The sequence below is a fragment of the Eupeodes corollae genome, chromosome 1, assembly GCF_945859685.1.
Source record: "Eupeodes corollae chromosome 1, idEupCoro1.1, whole genome shotgun sequence".
Taxonomy (NCBI): Eukaryota; Metazoa; Arthropoda; class Insecta; order Diptera; family Syrphidae; genus Eupeodes; species Eupeodes corollae.
Window position 1 is genome coordinate 59053314 of NC_079147.1, and position 22553 is coordinate 59075866.

At 37.2% G+C, this 22553-nt stretch overlaps 1 protein-coding gene across 2 annotated transcripts in view; it reads left to right on the forward strand.

The window, feature by feature from the left end:
- LOC129940273 (polypyrimidine tract-binding protein 3) overlaps positions 1-22553 on the forward strand; it is a 768555-nt gene that overhangs the window by 185314 nt on the left and 560688 nt on the right. The gene's annotated exons all lie outside the window — the stretch shown is intronic.

Genomic DNA, 22553 nt, shown 5'->3' on the forward strand with positions numbered 1-22553 from the left:
TCTCTGTTTTCTTCGGTTCTTTGGAGTTTCAGACTCGGAAGGTCATTGTCGTTCTTTTTTCTGAATATCTTGTTGATTTTAGGGAACATACTAGGGTCGCTCGAATTAACTGACCGGATCTTGCGGTCCCAGTACTTGTTAATTGATACCCTGTAGTTCTCCTTAATCAACAGATTGACATTTTTTATTGACGACTTCAGTGTCCTCACCTCCAAGTCGTGTGGGTCTGTAAGTCGTCTGTACAAGTTTTTGAGTCTTGTCAGTAAGCCACTCTTGTGCTTTCGCAGTGCGTCGATTGTCGCGTTTCTGTAAGCGTCCATTTGGTCCCGTTCTCTGTACTTTGGGATTGTCCGTTCCATCGTTCGTTTTATTGTTTCGTCCATCTGTTGTAAATGTTGGTCAATTTCTGTATTTGTCAGGTTTCTGTTGTTTGGTGGGGCTATGTCACTCGAACGAAGTTCTCTCGCTAAGGCGTTGGTGAAACGAGGCCAACGCATCTTACTGTAATTGTAAGAGTGCGTTGCCACGTATTCCTCCAACTCCACGCGTTCGTTCAGAATCTGCATTACAGCCGCCAGTCCGCAGTGATCACTGTCGTACTCGACTGTTTGTAAGCAGTTTCGAGGGTGATTACCCACTTTGTCTGTTACTGTCAGTCTAGTGTCGTACAGCAAAAGATCCAGAAAGGAGCCGCTTCTTGGATACGATGGCTTTTCGGTAGCCAGCAGGTCGACGCCATATTCAACGCTGTAAAGATTCATCAAATTAAAAAGATGATTACCTCTGGGATTACTATGTTGATTTCCCCAATCTTCATGTTTTGCGTTCAAATCACCGGCCAAGATGAAATAGTTTTCTTCCAAGCTCAGTTTCAGTTCCCTAAAAAGAATCTCGAGCTCTGAAGCAAAGTAAGTAACCTGCGGAGCTCCAGCCGCATAAGCCGCAATCATATACATCCGCTTCCCTTGAGTGAGAGAGATGCATACAACGCAAACTTCTAGCGTCTTGAGCTTTCGCAATTCATTGTTGTATATGACTTTATAATTAATGCCTTTTCGTATAAAGAGAGCGACACCGCCCCCTTGAGTGGAGTCGGGCCGGTCTCTTCTTACGATATTGTAATTTTTATGAGTCAATTTGTGTTTGTGGTTTAGCTTAGTTTCGCTAGCCATAAACACATCGGGACTGTAGTCTGTCAACAATTGGAACATATTGGCTCTTCGTTCAATCCTAATCAGTGAATTTACATTCACAGCTAGGACTTTAAGGCACGTCTCCGGCAGCGCGCCCATTATGATCTAAATTGCGCCAGGCCAGGCAACAAAGAGTAGAGATGATCTACCCTTTTGCCTTGCTCCTTTATCTGACTTTGCAGTCCTGTTAGTTGACCTTGAATGCTCAACAACAAGGCTACAATGTCAGGCTGCACCTCTGGTGCCTTAGGCACAGGGGCCTTTGGGGCAACCGTTGGTGGAGCCTGTCTCGTGTTTCCACTCCCTGACACCATTTGGGCGTAAGAGAATTTGGGATCCACGAATTTTTGTGTTGGAGCCTGTCGAACTGTTCGACTTCTTTCGGCTTTTTGACTGGCCTGTTTTTGTTTAATTTCTTGGACCTTAGGGCAACCCCTATAACTAGCCGGGTGCCCTTGGTTTCCACAAAGGACACACTTGAGCAGGGTCAAATCCTCAACCCGCTCATTCCCCAGCTTGCACTCTCCTTCTTTGTGGGTTTCTCCGCACCTCACACAACGCAGCTGCATATTGCAGTTGGCATTGGCATGGCCAAACCTCTGGCACTTCGTACATTGTAGAATGTCGTCGTGCCTTTTTAATGTCTCCCAACGTACAGTTTGATTGTCGAGAGATTTGATTCCCTTGACACTATTAACACTGCTTTGGGGCGATAATGTTACGAGGAACATTGGCAGTCTATAACCCCCTCGTCTGGACTTCACCGTAGTGAAAGGCTTGACCCCGATAAAATCGAGATCGTCACTAGCTTTTTGGCGGAGCTCAGCTAAGAGCTCCTCCGGTTCCGTGCAGGAACTTATGCCCTTCAGAAGGACCGTCTTAAATTTCTCACATTTGGGCGTGAAGCTGAAGAACTCAGCTGTGGCCTCTTTTAATAACTCTTTCACTAGCTTGTATTCGGCCAGTGAGAAGCACTGCACCGAATACCGCTTTTCTTTTTCGTTCAAAATATTTAGTAAAAAATTCCCCTTAGTGGCCGACTTACATACCTGTTTCAAGTCCTGCAGGTCAACCTGATAGGTTCTAATTGGTGGCACCTTCTCCTTGGGCTGTGGTTGTTTCTGGTGTTGCTGCTGCTGTTTTTGCTGCTGCTGTTTCGGCTGCTGCTGTTTCGTTTGCTGCTGCTGCTGTTTCTGCTGCTGTTGTTTTAGCTGTTGTTGTTGCTGCTGTTTGGCCTTAGCCGACGTCGATGGGCCCTCAGCAATTGGGCCTGTCGCTGCTGCTGGCTTCTTTTTATTTTGCTCCGCTCCTGTGTTTTTGGGAGCGGGCTTGGGTGGTGGTTGTTTTTGCTGCTGTGGTTGTTGTTTTTGTTGCAGTTGGCGTTGCGCTGCCACTTGCTGCCGGCGCGCTTCCTGCTTGAGCTTAAGTTGACTGAGGAGTGGCTCTATTTCCTCCTTTAGTTTTTTCAGGCTTTCTTCAAATTTACTGATGGCGGCCTGTTTAGTTTGCAGTGCCTCCATCAGTTGTTTCTCTTCTTGGAGGATTTGGTCCACCTCCCCCTCCAACGCTTTATTTGTTGGCGGTTCTGGCTCCGATAGGATCTTGTTCCTATATTTCGGAGACCTAAACTGCCCTTCTCCACCCTCTGAGACGTAATCTGGGCTCCCAGAGTCGTCACTCTCTGATGTTTCGTGCTCTGACGTCACACCTTTCGTCTTTTCTTCCATTTTTTTTTTATTAGCGTTCCGCTTGGCTGGATTTGTACGCTTTACCAGATTTGGAGATTGCCTCTTTCTCTTTACAATGGCCCACTGGTCCGTTGAATGGTCAGATGTTGTTTCGGTGATTTTTTGTACCGCTGCTTGCACCACAGTAACATCACCTGATGTATTGGCAGAGGTATCTTTCGATACCCCTGCTTTCCTCTCCTTCTCCATTTGCTTTTTTTCCCAATCTATAAAATCGACGATTTCACGATTGTGAAAAAAAGCTTCAATATTTTTGGTGCGCTCCGCCCGGGATTCGAACCCACGACCCTTGGAGTTGTGTTCGGACGCCACCTCCACTAGGCTACCGATTAGTTAATAAAAACTGCGGCACAATGCCAACTTAGCAAATGCTCAACACTTTTTAAATTTAAATTGCAAATTGAAAAAAGATTAATGCACACTTCTTCACTCGCTGGAAGTCAAAGAACGACTGACAGTCCAACGCACTAACCATCATGCTACGGGTACTACTGGAAGAAGAACAGTAAGTTGTAAAAGGGTATTTAAAACCAAGCTAAATGTAGACGGAAGCATTAGTACTCATAAAGCCAAACTTGATGCAAGAGGATTTTCTAAAATATATGGTGAAGATTACGATGAGACCTTTGCGCCAGTGGTTAAACACGAAACTATAAGAACTCTTCTAGTGGTTACACAATTGAGACGTTTGCATGTGCAGCATTTTGATGTGAAAAATGCTTACTTGAATGCAACACTGAGCGTTGAAAATTTCATGGACCAACCCCAGGGTTCAAAATGTTGGGTCATGAAGAAAAGGTGCTTAGACTTAATAAAAGCACTTATATTCTTAAACAAACAGCCCGGGAATGGAACAAGAGAGCAACAGAGATCTTACTTGGAATGGGATTCAAGGCATCGAAGCGTATACGTGTCTGTTTTCAAGGAAAGAAAGCAACGGCCAAACAACCGTATGTTGATGACATTCTTGTAGCTGGATTTTCTGAAGAACTTATAAACACCATATATAAAGAACTCCAAAAGCATGTAAAGATGAAAGACTTGGGTGAAGCGAAACATTATCTCGGAATAGAATCGACCGAAAAAAAGATGGATCGTTTAAACTAAGCCAAAAGTCAAAAATTAAACAACTGATAATAACTTACAAACTTGAAGATTCAAAAGGAACTTTAACATCAATTAAAACAGGTTTCTTGAGTCCAAGTGAAGAAACAAGTCAGAAGTTACCAAATAATAACTGATACTGCAAAGCTATTAGATCATTACTTTATACTGCAACCGTTTCCAGACCAGATGTATCCTTTGCTGTTAATCTTTTGAGCAGAAGAATAGAATCTCCAACTGAAAGTGACTGGAAAGCTGTAAAAAGTGTTATGCGATAACTGGCGACGATTGTTGACAAATCTTTAAGGCATCAAACAGATGAAGACAAAACTTTGGTGTGCTAAGTAGATGCTGACTGGGCTGGTGATTCAAAGGATAGAAAATCAACCAATGGGTATGTATTCCAACTCGCAGGAAGTAGCATAGCTTGGTCAAGTCGTAAACAGACCCCAGTAGCTATGTCTTCAACCGAAGTGGAGTATGTAGCAGCATCACATGCAAGTCGGGCAATAATTTGGGTACGAAGACTTTTGACAGAAATGGAGGTAGATATTAATCAGCCCACAATATTATCTATGAAGATAATCAAGGATGCATTCGCCAAATTAAATCCGAAAAGTGTGGAACTCGAACAAAACATATTGATATTTGCCACCATCATATAAAAGACCTAAGAGAGAAGAAGATCATCGAACTAAGATACTGTCCATCAAATGAAATAAGAGCTGATATTTTGACAAAACCACTTTCAAAAGATGTTTTTGAAGTAATGATAACCCTATAAGTGTTTGTTGAGACTTGTTACATCCAAAATCAATAGAGTAATTAGTTTGCTTTATGGGTTGTCGGAAAAATTATTCAGTATTCTATAAAAGCAACTACTTTTTTTTTTTCGTTCTTCAATTGGACAACCATTATGCTTATTGATAAACTAAGCAACTTACCGAATCTCACTGAATCCATAGGAGACCTTAAATCAAACGTGAAAACCTTTGAAACTTCTATGAGTAAAGCTTTTAGAGTCTCTTAAAAAAATAAATTGGGTGGCGCAACAGTCCATGAAGAACCAGGGCCTAGTGACTTACAACTCTCAACCATTCCTGTGTGCGAGTAATGTTGTCAGGAATGGAGGGGACCTACAGTTTAAATGCCGGTTCCGAACGGCTAATTTGAGAAAGCACTTTTTCATGACAAGAGTTACTCTTGGAGAATTTGTCAATTCCTCGCAAGAGGCAGAACCCGTGAAAAGACTTTAGATGGCATAGGCAGGGATCGAACCCAAGACCTCTGGCATGACAGTCCAACGCACTAATCATCATGCCACGGGTACTAGAGTCTCTTGCCCACTTAAATATAGCCGTAAAACCCTTCCTTCTTGTCTAATGAAGAACTGTCCAGTCTTAGGAAAATGACGAGGACAATTTTCAATATCTGCCACAAACATAAGTTTTACCAACCGTATAAAGACTCTCTTAAAATTTACAAGCAAGTCCTGTCATCAGCCAAAAGACAAGGCTGGAAGAATATTGTCAATCAATCGAAGGACTCCGCAAGGCTCAGCAAAGTTTTATCGAAGGAATATTGTAATCCATCATTTCTAAAAAAGCCTGATGGAACCTGGACAGCCTCTCCAGTCGAATCTCTTGAGCTACTGATGAAGACGCACTTTCAGAGTAGCGAGAGTGATAACCCCAAATCGCTTGAAACCACAGAGCTAAACGTAGCTCACGTGGAGCAAGTCAATTCCGTTATAACCAGAGAAAATATTTTATGGGCCATCAATACTTTTTCTCCATATTAATCCCCAGGCATAGATGGCATACTGCCAGTTATGCTTCAAAAGTTGCATGATGTGGCAGCTCCATGGCTGGAACAAATTTTCAAAGGATGTCTCCTTCTCAAACATGTGCCCATGTCGTTGAGACAGGTCAAAGTAGTTTTTATCGCGAAATTGGGTAGGCGGGGTCACGAATCCGCGAAGGATTTCAGACCAATAAGCTTAACATCTTTTGTACTTAAAACCTTGGAGCGCATTCTTGATTACCATATTAGAGAAATCCTAGTTGGACGACCTCTCGAAAGCTCTCAGCATGCTTATCACGGAGACGACCCTCCATGAGGTTTTGCGTACTGTAGAACAAACAATCCATTATAAAGAATTTACTCTTGTCACCTTCCTAGACATAGAAGGTGCTTTTAACAACGTCCTTACAGAATTCATAGAAGAATCGCTCGTTAAGTTCGGTATAGAAGACTTCATTCGAGAATGGATTATTTCCATGCTCAGTGGTAGGAAGATTCGAGCCTCTCTAGGCAATACAATCGCAACAAAACACGTGAGTAGGGGAACACCCCAGGGTGGTGTCCTTTAGCCTTTTCTATGGCATATATACAATTCTCGTTAAATTAGAGAGATGTCTAGTGAAGGCGGTAGCCTACGCGGATGATTTGGTGCTGTTGGTGTCAGGAAAGTACACTTCTGTGATTAGTGAAATCACGGAGTCAGCTTTGAAGAAAGTGTTGCCTTCTACGCCTGCAGCAAAACTTTCTGCAAAAAGTGGGGACTTCAGACGAAGATGATTTTATGGACGTACACAGCCGTAGTACGCCCAATCTTAACATATGGTTCGATTATGTGGTCGCCTGCTCTTAGCAAAGCATATAATATTAACAATCTAAAGAAGGTTCAGAGAACAGCTTGCGTGGGCACCACAGGGGCCATGCGTACTTGCCTATCGGACGCTTTAAACGTTATTTTGGATCTTCTACCAATCGACCTTTTTATTAAATACATAGGGTCCTGCAGCGCTATTAGGCTGAACGAATCAAATAGCTGGTTGTCAAAACTTTATGGTCACAGCAACACAACGAAATTGATTCCCTCAGATATTATCTCGGTAGACACTGACTACTGCACTCCTACTTTGAGCCTTAGTAAGGGTTTTAAGGTTATTTTTCCATCGAGAGAAGATTGGGAGGATGACATCGTGTCGATAGGTTTCGATACAACCATCTTTACTGACGGCTCAGAGATGGAGTGCGGAGTTGGTTCTGGGATCTTTTCTGAGTCACTAAATGTAGCCAAATCCTTAAGGCTTCCTGACTTTTCTAGCGTTTTTCAGGCTGAACTGCTGGCATTAAGGGAGGCATGTAAGATACTTAAACAAAACCCAAAATAAAACCGAAATGCGACTATCTTTACAGACATTCAGGCAGCTGTCAAAGCCATTAACTCGGCCATATCCTCATCTAAATTGGTCCAGCAATGTCGCGATGAGCTTGCGAGCCTGAATAATAACCTTTGTATCACCCTGATCCGGGTTCCGGGCCATAGTGGTATCGTGGGTAATGAACGGGCTGACGAGCTAGCCAGCCAAGGATCCAAGCACCCAACTGCATTATATCTAGGAAGATATGGCCCACCTATAACAAAACCCATACAAACGATCTTCTATGCAGGCCAAGGCAAGACATAGCCAGGATTGTTGCGGTTTGTACCGGACATTGGCCTATAGGAGTTCATGCAGAGAAGTTGGGTATCTCTTACGACACCTTTTGCCGTAGCTGTAGTGACTAAAGAGAAAGTGAAACTATAATCCATTTCCTCTGCAAATGTCCTGCTTGGGCAAACACTAGAATGAAATACTTTGGAAAAGCATTCTTTCAAAAACTTGATGAGCTATCTGAGACAAAGATTAGAGACCTAATCTTTTTTCTCAATACGACAAAATGGCTCTAACATAATCGCTATGAAGCTTCTCTATCAATCTATCCCTTTCAATCAAAGGTCAAACTAGTTTTTAGTATCAAAACGGCGGCGCACTACAGCGCTAATTGGATCTCAGGCTAGGTTGCCTTGAGATCGCCATTTCTACCTACCTATCTATGCTTATTGATTGATAATTGATTTTATTGAAGGAAATGTTTGACTACCGTTAGTTTCATGTTACGGACCTACGAATCGATCTTTAATATCGTTACATTTTACGCAGCTTGACTATTTTCAATGGGGATATGTAAAGTCGCTATAGTCTACGCCGATAAGTCTGAAATTATTCAACACTTGAAGGGCAACATTCGCCCTGTCATCGAAAACAAAAAAATGTCCAGACATTAATAATCGTGGCGTGATGGTAAGTGCGTAGGAGTGTCATGCGAGAGGTTTTGGATTCAATCTTGGCTCTTGTTTCGAATAGAACTGCCTGTGGTTAGGAATTGACACATCCTCTAAAAGTATTTCTTGTCATAAAAATTGCTTTTATAATTTAGCCGTTCGACATTAAAACTCTAAATATAACCTCCATTCCCGAAAATCGCACACAGAAAAGATTGAGTTGTAAGTCACTGGTCCCTGGTTTCTAGGAACTGTTGCGCCATCTAATTAATCTTTAGATATCCAAGTCAGCTGGGTCTGTCATAAGCCAGAAATCACATTTTGGAATTATAATGAAAGAAGTCATGTTTGTCTTATTTCAATTTAAAATGTTCTACCTCTAAGAAAAACACCTTTTAGTTTTTTCGCTTTCATTTTGACGGAATTTGATTTGGATTTGAACGGTGCTGATGATGACGATGATGCTGAGGGGTTGCCCCGTATTCATAGAACGAAAATACTCTTTAGATAGTAAGTTGCATATTGTTTTACTTAAACAAAGCGCGAAGAACAGCGTAGTTTCTTTATTAGATACTTCTCTCCACTGCGTTGCCGCACTGCATCGCGTAGAGAGGTTTTCTGTCTATGTCATTTATCGGAACGTCTATACGTCCTATGGGCATATGGTCTTCAGTATGTCTTGGTCTATGATGCGGGCATAAAAAGTCTGATTGTAAGTCTAGTTAATAAATATTCTTATTTTCAAGACTAAAGATGCAATAAGATGCTTAATCGATAGGAAGATTGTCTGTTTATGGGGGCATTATGATGTGATGTGTGTTATTATTCTATATATAGGAGTGCTGATAATATGGCCAATGGAAGAGGGGTGTAGTGTATAGCGTGTAGATTATAATTGTTTGTTTAATCTATCTTGGAATTTTATTGGTGATTTTTTGTGGCAGTAGAACAAGGTGAGCGAGAAAGCGTTAAGAATTAAATATTTAGTACGTAAGCATGCATCTATATTTATATCTACTTTAATTGACTTTGAGAAAGCGCGTCAAGATAGCATTTTTAATTACCTACTGATGCAAACAGTGGCATAAAATTCATGTCAATAAACAACGAATAAGTAGGTGTTCATTCGTCTACGTATACAAAAGGCTTCAAGGAGTATTAGGGGCAACCAAAAATAATAATAACAAAAATTAAATAAATAAATACAATGCATGAATGGGTTATGCACCTATAAAATATTGTTGTTTCTAATATTTCATTCTATAAGGAATCAAGGGTGGATCCAGACTCACCGCTAAAAAATCTTCTTTAATGTTTTGTTAAGAAGGCTGACAAAATTTAAATAACATAATGTGCATCTTAACCTTAAATGCGCACATTTCAAGGGCTAAACTGACAACTTAAGTTATTAAATTATTTCAACTATTTATGTAATTTGTTCGACTCTCTACATATGAAAGTAGTCCAAGATTCCAACAGTTTTCTGAATATGACATATTTAAGAGCAAAACACAGTAGTTTAGAGGGTTTTTGTTGCTCTCACTTAGAAATGTAAGAAATTTTTTTGACACTTATTTTTTTCAAAAAGAATATATTCTTTTTTGTTGTCATTTGTATTAATGTGAAAAACGCTACAAAAATTCAAAAACCTAGAAAATGAGGGACTCAATTTTCGGAAGTCTATTCTTACTATCGCTAAGAGCCTGCTTACTCGTAGATTGAAGCTGATGCTACAAAATGTTTTGATTTTAAAGGAGTGAACAAAACTCAAAAATTGTAAAGAGAAAAATGTTTGGTTCTTGAATTTCAAAAAGGACAGGAAAAAGGTGGATTCGAGTACATAATTTCTCTGAATATAAAATAAAAACAAATTAAAGTAAACAAATAAGTTGGGAAAAAACTTTTGTGTGGCAGTCACAAATTACACGTTTCAGAATCTATTTTCACTTCAGTTCTCAAGAGATTCCAAGCTTTTATATAAATAGATATTAAACGTGCATTGTATTTTCCAATTAGCCTTTAGTATAACAAAAGTGTCACTTTTGGTGTTATGGGACGTTTAATTCTTGAAATTCGTGTTAAAATCTCAGTTAAAAACATCTAAAGCAAATTTAATTCAAAAACTAGATTTCTTTATTTTTTAGCTTTTAAAAGTTTTTTTTTGACTAGGTCGTTAAAACTTACTAATTTCATCAAAGTCTTTTTAAAAATATTTTCTATATTTAAGGACTTACAAAAGTATTTAAGAAAAAAGTACCTGGCAAAATAAGTTTTTCTCAAAAATTTAAATGCCACTTCATTTCTCAAAAAACTTAAATTAGATTAGACTTTTGGTATACAGTTATTAAGTGCTTATAAATAAATATTTTAAATTAAAATTTTGTTAAAAATGTTCACCCCTTTATGAGATATCAAGTTTTGTAAAAATAAATATTTTTTTTAAGAATCAAAAAAAGGAAATAATAACATTTTTGTCCATCAAAAATTATCATCAATTTTAAATTTTTACAATCAAAGATTATTGAAATCAGTCATTTAGTTCTCTGCATTTATTTTGCGTATTAAAAAATCTTTAAAAACCTTAATTTCAATAGGCACAATGGCTTAGGCTGTACAAGCCATGACAGACAGATAGACGGAATAGACGGACGGAGTCGAGGCCCACTTTTTTCGACTTTTCTACTATCGTAATGTCATGATTGACTCGAAAGTTTAAACGAATGCAATATTTGCCATATAGTTCCTATATGTCGCAGGTAAAAATCACTTCAATGTTTACGATTTATGTGTATCAAAAAAACAAGATGGAATTGAAGGCTAGTTTCAGGAATTTAAAGGCAACTTAATATAAAATTGAATCTCAAGGTTTCTTCTTTAAAATCTGAATAATTACTCTTTTTCTTAGAGACAAATTTTATGAAATAATTTAAGTTTCAAAAATTTGTTTTTGTAAGTAAATCACTTTTTCGTGAATGTCGTTAAATTACTAACAAAACTTTAGGTGAAATCTTTACTAATACAACTTTACTGTATAAGTTTTATGGCTCATATGACCGCCCGTGGTTCGTCCATTAGTCAAAATTTTATGAATTCGTGCTAAGTTTTTCGAATATGTCTGAATTTCCGGTTCATATAAATCGTACAAAAATACCTGGGGAAGGTCATGACAACTACTATCCCCCCCTCCCCTGGATGCCCATTGTAAGGAAACTTGTACATTTAAAATAGATTTATTCTGTTTAAATATCCTTTAAATTAAGAGCGAACGAAGAACGAAAATATTCGTCCGTCAGGTGCATTGAAGCAAAGCCTTACGTAGCTAATTATGTAATAAATTTAATTGAATTGTTATAATTTTCGTTAGTTAATTTAATTCTTTCTTTCATTCGAATTTAAATACTATGAAATAAAACATTTATAGGCTTGCAAAACTTTCTTCTTCTTTTATTCATGAATATTTTTATAAATGAACGATATATACTTTTGTTAGCTAACGAACTTTTTCGTAAATAAATATAATATTATATATATGTTTATAAATATTTTTATTGATCTCATAGATACATTTGTAACTAACGAAACTTTTTGCTCTTTTCTTCCATAAGTTTGCAATTATATGACCAAAAAATAGTATAAAAACATACTTTACGTAAATACAATGAAAAACTTCGTTGGCTTAATACAAGTTTATTTATTTAACAGCTGATGAAAAGCTTTGTCGGATGAATGTGATTGTTTCACACGTAAATAAAGTGCTTCCTATATGTATGAATACATTTTTTCGAACATTTTAATTTTTATAAAATTATTCAAGTTCAAATTTCAATATTTTCTAAGGTCTTTTCTTCAAAGTCTAATTTGAGAACGACAAAAAAATTATGAGTTGCCGTATGAAATTTTACATTATCAATACTTTTTCAGAAAAGTACTAAAATTTATTGATGCTTTGATTCAAAATTGTCAAAATATGACCGTAAAATTTGTATTTAGGTGTGTTATGAATTTCAGCTTTAAACTTTATAATTGTACTCTACATTTAAAACGTTTATTGTTTTATGGAAAAAAACACATTTCAGTTTCATCGTGAAAGTTTTTCCCACATCAACAAATTTGGTTTTTGTTAAATAAAATTTAATATATTACCATACAATTGGTTGATGAAATATTGGGAATCATGTGAGTTTTATTTTTAGTTTTCGAAAGGAAATTAGTGTAATCGGTCTGAATTTTCGAATTGGATTTTTTTTCATTTCCTGACGTTTCAACGTAATACGAATTAATACAAAATTTTCAAAGAGAAGTCTGTGTGAGCAGGATAGCATTATTTGTCGTCCATATCTCAAGAAAGAGTAAAGACAAAGAAAGGAGTTTTAAAAAATTGAGTGGATGTTTTTTTTGCTGTAACAACTTTTTAAAAGTGACATCTTTGGTTCCAAATATCTCATATTAAGTAACGAGACCCAAGTAATACCCAACAATTATAATTTTGAAAAAAAATCATCTAACGGCTTTTTTATAAATCAAAAAAAAAATTAAAAAAACATATGTATGTCACAGCGTTCGTTTCTCGGATAAGATATGATATAACCTATAAATAATTTTTTTAAACGCAAAATTGCGTTTTTAACTTCTAATACATTATTTTTTTTTTCAAAAATTAAAGAACCAAATATTGTTAAAAATTGATTTTCCATAAAAAGTAAAGATATTTGATCCGACGTCTTCCTCTACTGCGAAGTCCTGGGTGTGGATTCGAAGACTTTCCGGGCCGGAGCATTAGTTTCCATGCGCTCTAAGTGACCCAGCCATCTAAGTCGTTGGACTTTTACCCTTCTAGTAATTAAACCTTTTGAAAGATAGTGCCTCTAGTGTTGACGTGCGAGCTCTGCACTATTGTTTTAAGCACGATGTTAAAAAATCATATGACAGCGCAACACCTTGTATAAAACCTTTTTTGACATCGAAAGGTTCTGTTAAGGTTTTTAAAACCTTTATGGAGCAGCGTGAATTCTCTGTGATCATCCTGCACAAACGGACGAGTTTGGCAGGGATGCCAAAACTAGACATGGCTCTATACAACTCGTCCGTGTAGATGCTTTTATATGCGGCCTTGAAATCGATGAAAAGATGTTGGGTATCGATTTGTTCTTGAATTCTTCCAGGATCTGCCGTAATGTGAATATTTGATCAACTCTGGACTTTGCTGTTCTAAAACCACACTGATAAGGACTTATCAGATTGTTCACGATGGGCTTTAGACGGCAGAGAAGATTTTATAGTTGGTGCATTTTAAAGGTTTTCCTTTTTTTCATGATCGGGCAAACAATACTGAGGTTCCATTCATCTTACATGTTTTCTTCCGACCATATCTTACAGATAAGTTGGTGCATTCAATTCGTCGTCGCCGTTATACAGTCTGCAGAAGTGGTCTTTCCATGTCCTCAGCATTGACTGCGGTTCCACTATGATGTTTCCACTTTCGTCTTTGCAGCCTTCGGTTCTAGGTTGATGTACCTGTGAACTTCGTTTCACCTGTTCATAAAACTTTCGAACTTCATTACTGCTTTTAAACCTATCAACATCTTCCACCGCACGCTTCTCATGCCCTCTCTTTTTCCTTCTGAGAAGTCGGCGTTCCTCTCGCCTCTTCTGCTCATAGAGCTCATGAGCAGCTCTTGTCCTTTTGTACAGCGCCGATTTGCATGCCAGTTGTTTGGCTGCATTTGCCTGCCGACATTCCTTATCAAACCAGGGGTTCCTTGTTGGTGGCTGTTTGAAACCCAGCACATCAGAGGCGGCTTCTCTGATTGCATCTTGGCAATGTTGCCACTTGTTCTCGATACATTGTGTTGGCGGCAGAGAACTTCGAGAGAGGTTACTTGTAACTCGGTTGGAAAAGGATTTGGCGATCTCTGGCGATTGTAGCCGTTCGACGTTGTACCTTCTCCCAGCACCTCCCTGTCTTACCTTGGGTCTGGAAATCCGAAGTGCTAGCCTTGATACGTATGGTCATGAGGCGCTCATTGATGCACCTATAGCTCAAGACTTCTTGACTAAGTCAGGCTCCAATGAAGAAGCCGCATCTAAATAACCGCTGTTGGTTTTCGTGGTAGCAGTCACTATAGTAAATATCGCAGTTTTTCATCCTCTTTTTCCCGGCCCATCCCATCGTATTTCCTGGATGGCGGTGATGTCTGCTTTATAGCTGTCTAGGGCCTCCACTAATTCTGGAGGGCTAGATCCTAAGTATAACTCCAAGGATTGGGAGCCGTATAAAACCACTCCTTATAGGCCTGGGCTCCGAATAAGTCGAAGAAGCCCTATAAGGTGTTCCCTAAGTAGTTCAACCTTACTGGAATTATAGACGCCCCCGTTAATTCCATCTCGGGAATTCCTCCGTTGCCGTCTGAGCAAAAAATTAGCTTCGTGGCTGAACATATTTTCGGTAAAAAAGTGAATCTTCGGCCAACTTTCCAAGAGCCCATTCACAAAAATTTTACGTTGCAGTAGGTCGTTCGGCTTCAATTCTTGCACCAGCTATATTTTGAAATTCATCACACTTAAATCCTTTCACAAAATTTTCCACGGTGTTAAGTAACAGAGCTCCAATTGCTGCAAACGGTGACGAATCGATAATTGATGGTCTTCATTAACAATAGCCGATACAGCTGCGGTATTTTCTTCAGACTCTACGTAAGCGTGATGGTGGTTTAAAGTCCAACAATGTAAATTTGGTGCGAAATTTAGTTACAATAGTCGGAATAGCCGCTTCAGTGGGTCGATTAAGCTGACCATAAAATTAAAGAAGCGCGCCATTTTTTAGATAATTCATGAAATTATAGACCATATTGCAGATGTTTGACAGGGAAGCAAAACACGAAACGTGGTGTCAGCTGTTTAAATGCATTTTACAATGACTCTGTGTGGCTTTTTCCACATCAAGTAACACAAGGTAGATTTCTACTCATCAAAGTTTGACCTTACATATTCTTGTTATTTGATGGACAGTTTTATTTCCCTTGCGGAAACAAAACTGCACCCGAGGGAAAAATATTTTTCTCTTCAAGAACTTTCAATGTTACAAGTATAATTTTCTCAAATTTTTTTCTCAAAAACTGAGTAGGCTTAATACGTCTATTGCTATCCATAACATTAGATTACAAGCTTACAGGATTTGATAATCGGAATCACCCTTACTAATTTCCATTTATAAAGAAAATATTGTAACTTTGAACAAGAGTTTACTATGAAGGCAATTAAGGAAAAACCGCTATTGGAACCTACTTCATTACTTCAATTATATAATTTTATCAATACCAGCTGATTTTTTGTTTTGAAAATTCTTAGCAATAAATTCAACATTCTCAATGGAGATTATCTCACTCACAGGAAAATTGATTGGTTTTTGATTAAATTTATTTTCATAGTCATTAACCATGTTTTCAACCACTTAATTTAAATCTACTGAAATAAGATGGTTTGGAGCAAAATTCTTGGCAATAAATCCAGCTTTTTCTTCGTAGCTGGTAATCAAAGTACCAACAGATTCAAATTAAAGCGAAGAGCAGTGTATACTTCATATTATTAACTTCAAATATGAAGTTATTGTAATGATGGGTCCGATTTGTCAAATTGAAAATTTTTACATTTCTCGACGTTTCAAGGTCCCTAGAGTCGAAAAAAAAGATTTTTAGAATTTATAGAATTCTTTGGTTTTGCTTCATGAACTGCGTTCTTAACATCCCCCACAAATTTTCGATGAGGTTAAGGTCGTAGGGATTGAGCGGGCCACTCCATAACGAATAACTTCTTCTGCGCAAGCCATGATTTTGACTTTTTTGACTTATACTTTGGGTCATAATCTTGTTGGTATACCCAAACAAACGGCATTTCCTCTTCAGCATAGGGAAACATAACCTCCACGAGAATTTTCACATACCCGGTTGCATCCCTTATACCCCCGATGGAATTAAAAGGCCCGACCTCGTTATATGAAAAGCAAGCCCAAATCATAATTTTTCATCCACCATGCTTCACTGTTTTTAAAGCGTACCGTGGATCGTATGCTACATTTTGCGGTCTTCACACATGTTCTCCACGACCCTTGGACCCAAAAAGGATGACTTTGCTTTCACCGCTCCACAGAATATTCCTCCATTTTTCTTTTGCCCAAATCTATGCGCTTTAACAAACTCCTCTTGCCACATACCTTTACCTTGCGTGGACTCGAGCTGGTAACTTCGCTTATTAAAGACGTCTTCGTATTGTGAGAGTGCTAAAAGTCCATTGCTTATTTTTCTAGAGCCTATGGAAGGGTTGTGTTTTGCTAACTGAACAATTTTTCTTTTATTTCTCTCAGTAGTCATCCTGTTTGGGCCTCTTGTTTTCGGTTTATTTTGCCATTTTAAGGCGTTACTGGACATTTTTGCTGAGCAGCCTAGGATCTCTTGAATATTTTGGTAGGTTTTTCCCTCCAAACGCAGTTTTGAAATAAGTTTTCGAATTTCTTCGGTGCAGTGTCTTGACCGTCCCATTGTTTATTTTTGAGCTAATATTTATTATTATCTAATATAAAAACGAAAGGCCGTTAGATGCAAGTAACATGTTATTTTTTTTGTAAGAATTTCTGTTATTTAAATAATTGACAATTTAATAAAATTAATAACATTAATAGTTATGTGAATACCTGAAAAAAGATTTTTTGTAAAATTATATATTTTTCGTTTTTGAAAACTCTCAAATGAAAAAAAAAACATCGAATAGCAACAAAACCTTAACGCACGTTCTAAGTTTTCCTTTATTTTTTAACTTCAACGCAAGAATTGTTTTTAATTTCCAGATAACTAGGAAACTTTTGTTTGAGGGACGTTTCTCTTAAAAGGGCCTTACTGTAGGTTGGTACAGACAATTTGTTTGTATTGTTAAAGCATACCGACCCTCAACGCATTCTGATCCTTTTTATGCACTTGAATAGACATACATACATATGTAAAATCGGAAAAAACAAATCGTATAGGTACCAAAAACCTAAACTTTGCCCTTAATTTTCTAAAACTTAGTTGGAACACTTCGGCAGAAGCTCCTTTAAATTCTTGTTTATAAATTCTACTTCGTTTCCCAAACAATATTAAAAAAAAAACCACCCACCTATTTTTTCTGAGATCATAGGTAGGTAATCATTTGTTGTAGTATCAATTCATGATATAACTGCACCACGGTAACCCTGTACATTGTTTAATATTTACCCCTTCCTTTTTACCTATCTAAACCAATCTTCAACCACGACGACAAAATAAGTTTTTTTTTTGTTTTTAATTCTTTTTCTTCTCTTCTTCCATGTTTAATTGTTGATATTCACTTTCATACCTGTGCGCAAGTCTGCAAAAAGAAACCACTCACTCAACTCAATTAGTTTCTCTCAGCAGACTATTTCATTTTCAAATCATTCCAATTATTTATCTAACCAACACATTCACAAACTTAGTATTCTCTCTCTAAGTAAAGCAACAATAAATGCAGAAAGACCAATGAATAAAAATAAAAAACAATACCATTGTTATCCGATGTTCATAGGTAGAGGAGAGGCATAGGTAGATCGTTTACGATATGAGAAGTACGAACAGATCAACAGGCTTACCATGCTACACTTTTTATCAGACATTTTTTAGTTGTTGATTTTAACTTGGCATTGCTAAAACGCATTCATAACACTGGTCGACAAAATTACGTTTTTGTTGATAACACAAACAAAATAATACCATTTAAAATGATAAACTTTTCGTTTTGAAAAAAAATTACCAAATGCAATAAAAAACGACCATATTCAAAAAAAAGGCTAGGATTAGACCCACACTGATAACTTTCCATCCCGTCTATCAATTTGTCTTGCTTAAAAGCTTGTAAGTTTTCGTGTTCGTTTACCAAATTTGCGTAATATTTTTTTGTAGATTTTATTAAAAAAAAAACAACTGAATATCGAAAACAATGTTTTCTGTAAAATAAAAAAAGTTTGAAGACTGTATTTTTAATTTTTGAAAAGTTATTTGAATTAATTTAATTTAATTTTTACTAACTTTTGTTATATTTTTTTTAATGTTTTATTTTTTTTGTAAAAAAACTGTCCATTCGATTTTTCTCAACATTTTATTAGATGCTGAAAAAGTTATTTTTCTTTGCACAAATTTGTATTGGTGATAAAATCATTTTGTATTCGTTAAATTTTACCGTTTATTGGATTTTTTTCAAAAAATATACTTGTTTGATATTACGTTACAATATCTATATACATATTTAAAAATGAATGCCACTTTTTGTTCTTATGTTATAATTATGATTTGGCCAATTTTGATCCTGAATTATTCTTGGAAGTCAAGAGAAGGTTTGTAAGTAGAGAAAAATAAAAAAAATCTTTAAAAGGTGTAAAATCAACATCTTTCTATACTTCCATATACAAACAATTTGTATAAATGCTTAAAGAAATCCCGATTTGTTGATTACCTTGGAGCTGTAATAATAATTGAAGATATGGGTCTAACGATTGTAAATAAAGCATAAGCACAATTGGGTATGACAGCACCAAATCGTGAGATACATGATTTTTTTTATCGTGAACTCCAACGTCAGCAGGAGTTCAGTTCTAATGATTTACGTTTATTTGTCCAATCGGATATATGACAGAATCATACAAGCGGTTTCAAATAATACAGGTGGATTATATGTCTTGGATGCACCTGGTGGTAAAGGCAAAACTTTCGCTGTATCATTGATTTTAGCGACTATTCGATGGGAACAGAAAATTGCATTGGCACTTGCATCTTCGGTATTTGCAGGTACATTTTAAAAAAAATTGGTTTAATGCACACTCTGCATCAAAATTGCCATTGAATGTACGGGTGATTAAAACTCCAATTTGCAATATTTCGAGAAATTCTGCTATGGCAAAAGTTCTGCAATTAACGCCAAGAAGCATTTAATCGAACAATACAAGATTTACGCGGTAATCAACAGCTGTTTTGGTGGTGCTCTGATATTGCTGTCAGGGGACTTTCGTCAAACATTGCCTGTCATTCCTCGATCAACTCCTGCTGATGAAATAAACGCCTGTTTGAAGTCATCGGTTCCTTGGTGATATGTACTAAAATTGACACTGAACATTAATATGCGTATTCACCTTCATAATGATGGAACTGGCCATGAGTTATCAAAACGATTGTTAGAAATTGGTGATGGCAAAATAACAATCGATAGTACCAACGAATTGATAACTTTACCGAACAATTCTTGTACAATTGCGCAATCTATAGATGAGTTGATTTATTGTGCTTTTCCGAATATTCTTCAGAATTACAGAAATCATTATTGGTTGAGAGAACGCATCATTTAAACATCACCGAAAAATATTCATGTCAATTCCATTAATTTTCTAATTCACTGCTTGGTGTACGGCATATAAATCAATTGACAGTGTTATGAATCAAGAACCGGCTTCTATACCACCGCTTTGCTTGAATCTGAAAATTGGTTCTCTGATTATATTATTGCGAATCATTAATCCACCCAAACTGTGTAATGGCACCAGAATGGCAGTGAAAAAGTTATTGTCAAATTTGATTGAAGCTACAATCTTAACTGGTAAATCAAAAGGAGAAGTGTGTTTCATACTGAGTATCCCTATGATTCTAACTGATTTGCCATTGGAATTCAAAAGATTACAATATCCAGAGCGTTTATCATTTGCAATGTTCATAAATAAGGCCCAAGGGCAAACATTACAAGTTTGTGGAGTCAATTTGGAGGAATCATGTTTTTCACATGGCCAACTTTATGTTGCCTGTTCCAGAGTCGGTTGACTCAATTGTTTATTTATTCATGCTCAAAATGGAAAAACTAAAAATATTGTTTATCCAACTGTTTTAGACTAACCCATATAGACCCACCATAGTAAGAGCGCCCAATTCTTTTTTAGTTTTAGTTTTTACTCTTTTCTGGTAAATATAATATAATCAATATATCATTTGGGTCATTTGGACTTTTAAATAGCTAGCAGTTTAAAATATTTTTTCGTTTGCATAATTGAACTTATTAATCATTTTTTTCTTACTACCGAGCCGCTAGTATTATATATACTTTTATTTAAGTCACTAGCGTTTTCAGTTCGTAGGATATTTAGGGTTGACCAAAACGTTGACCTTTTTTAAAACTTACTTACAAACTTAAAGTAGCGCTACAGTCCGGGGAGGACCTGGGACTCAACCAAGAAGCGTCTCCAGCCAGCTCGGTCCCTAGCTAGCGGTCTCCAGTTTCGCACAGTTGAGGTCCTCTCCCACCTGTGTGCGCTACCTGAGTCGCGGTATTCCTCTACTGCGCCGTCCCTCGGGATTCGATTCGAAGACCTTCCGGGCTGGAGCGTTGATGTCCATCCGCTCTACATGACCTAGCCATCTAAGCCGTTGGACTTTAATTCTGCTAACTAGGTCAGTGTCGCTGTACAGCCCGTACAGTTCGTCGTTATATCTTCTATCTCCATCTATGTGTATGGGACCGAAAATCACCCAAAACATTTTTCTCTCGATGCATCCTCAGACGCTCTCATTGACAGGGTCCAGGCCTCAGCGCCATAAATGAGAACCGGGATGATGAGTGTCTTATAGATGGTGATTTTACATGCTCGAGCGAGGACTTTACTTCTCAATTGACTTCTGAGTCCAAAGAAGCAGCGATTTGCAAGAGTTATTCTTCGTTTGATTTCAGCGCTGGTGTCGTTGTCTGCATTAATAGCGGTGCCAAGGTAGACAAAGTCTTAACTACCTCAAAGTTATAGCTGTCCATGGTGACGTTTTGTCCAAGACGTTATCGTTCAGTGTCCTTTTTTGATGATAGCATATACTTGGTCTTGCCCTCATTGACCACTAAACCCATCTTCTTCGCTTCCGTCGCAATGCTCAAAAACGCTCCACTGACATCACGCTTTGATCTTCCAATTATGTCAATATCATCTGCGTATCTGAGTAATTGGATGGATCTTTGGAAGATTGTGCCTCTAGTGTTGACGGTTGAGTTTTGCACAATTCTTTCCAGAACGATGTTGAAGAAGTCGCATGACAGTGCATCGCCTTGTCTAAAAACTTTTTTGACATCAAATGCAAAAAAGGATGCCAAAACTAGACATTGCTGTATAGAGCTCTTCCCTATAGATGCTGTCATACGCGACTTTAAAATCGATTTGATGCTCCTGGGTTTTTTCCAAGATCTGTCGTAGTGTGAATATTTGGTGGTTAGTGGACTTTCCTGGTCTGAAGCCACACTGAAAAGGACGAATCAGGTTGTTGACGAATGGCTTCAGACGTTCACATAATATGGCAGAAAGGAGCTTCCTTTTTTTTTTAAACTACTATGGTAAAAAACTTCTAACGAAAATTTCTTGAGAGCCTTTTCTGCATCTTTCTGCATTATTATCTGTACAACAAAATTTATTTCAAGTCGATATCTCTTCTGGTTCTTGAGCTATGGACGACGAAAAAAACGTCGTGAACACACGCACTCACATACATTTTTCTAAAAATCTTTTATTTCAACTCTAGGGACCTTGAAACGTCGAGAAATATCAACATTTTCAATTTGAAAAATCAGACCCATTACAATTAGTTCCTATGGAACGTTTATAATGAACAAATAGCGTCACATATGTCCAACGTGGCTACCTTGAGTATAAAAGCTTCTGCAGAAAAAAATTAAAATAGGTTCATCAGTTCTTGAAAATTTAAATACAAAATAATGCTTCTATGTCTTCTAGAGCAGTACCAAACTCGATGTAAGGAAATATAAAAAATCTATCGGTTCGTTTTTAAGAAAATTCAAATTTTCGACTTTTTACCAACAAATTTGTATTTGCTGTTCTTTTTCGTCTTAAGGTGAAATGAAAAAATCTATCGGGGTGAAACGGCTTTTAACCTTAATTTCCAAATTTAAAGTCATTCGACACAATATTTTGAGCTGTTGCGGTAACAACAGACTTACGGAATAAAGGAAAAAACAACTATTTTCGACTTTTCTGACATCTTAATGTCACGTTTGATTAATGCAAAACTTACCATATAGGCCAAATAATATATCGCAAGTAAATACGTTAACGGTTATAATACACCTAAGCTTTGTACGAACAAATATATTGTGTTTATTTAGGTAACTAAAACAACTGCCAGTTAAAGTTACAATTTCTTTGAAATTGTACGCTTCCAATTTTGAGCTAAAAATATTTTTAAATTGGTCTACCAGGCTAAATTAGGATATGGCAACCCTGCTCCGAACCATTGTCTGACAGTTCTTCGCTGGAAGTAAAAACTGAGTGCATAAACAAAATGTGCGAGTGCAACTGACACTTCTCCATATCCAAAC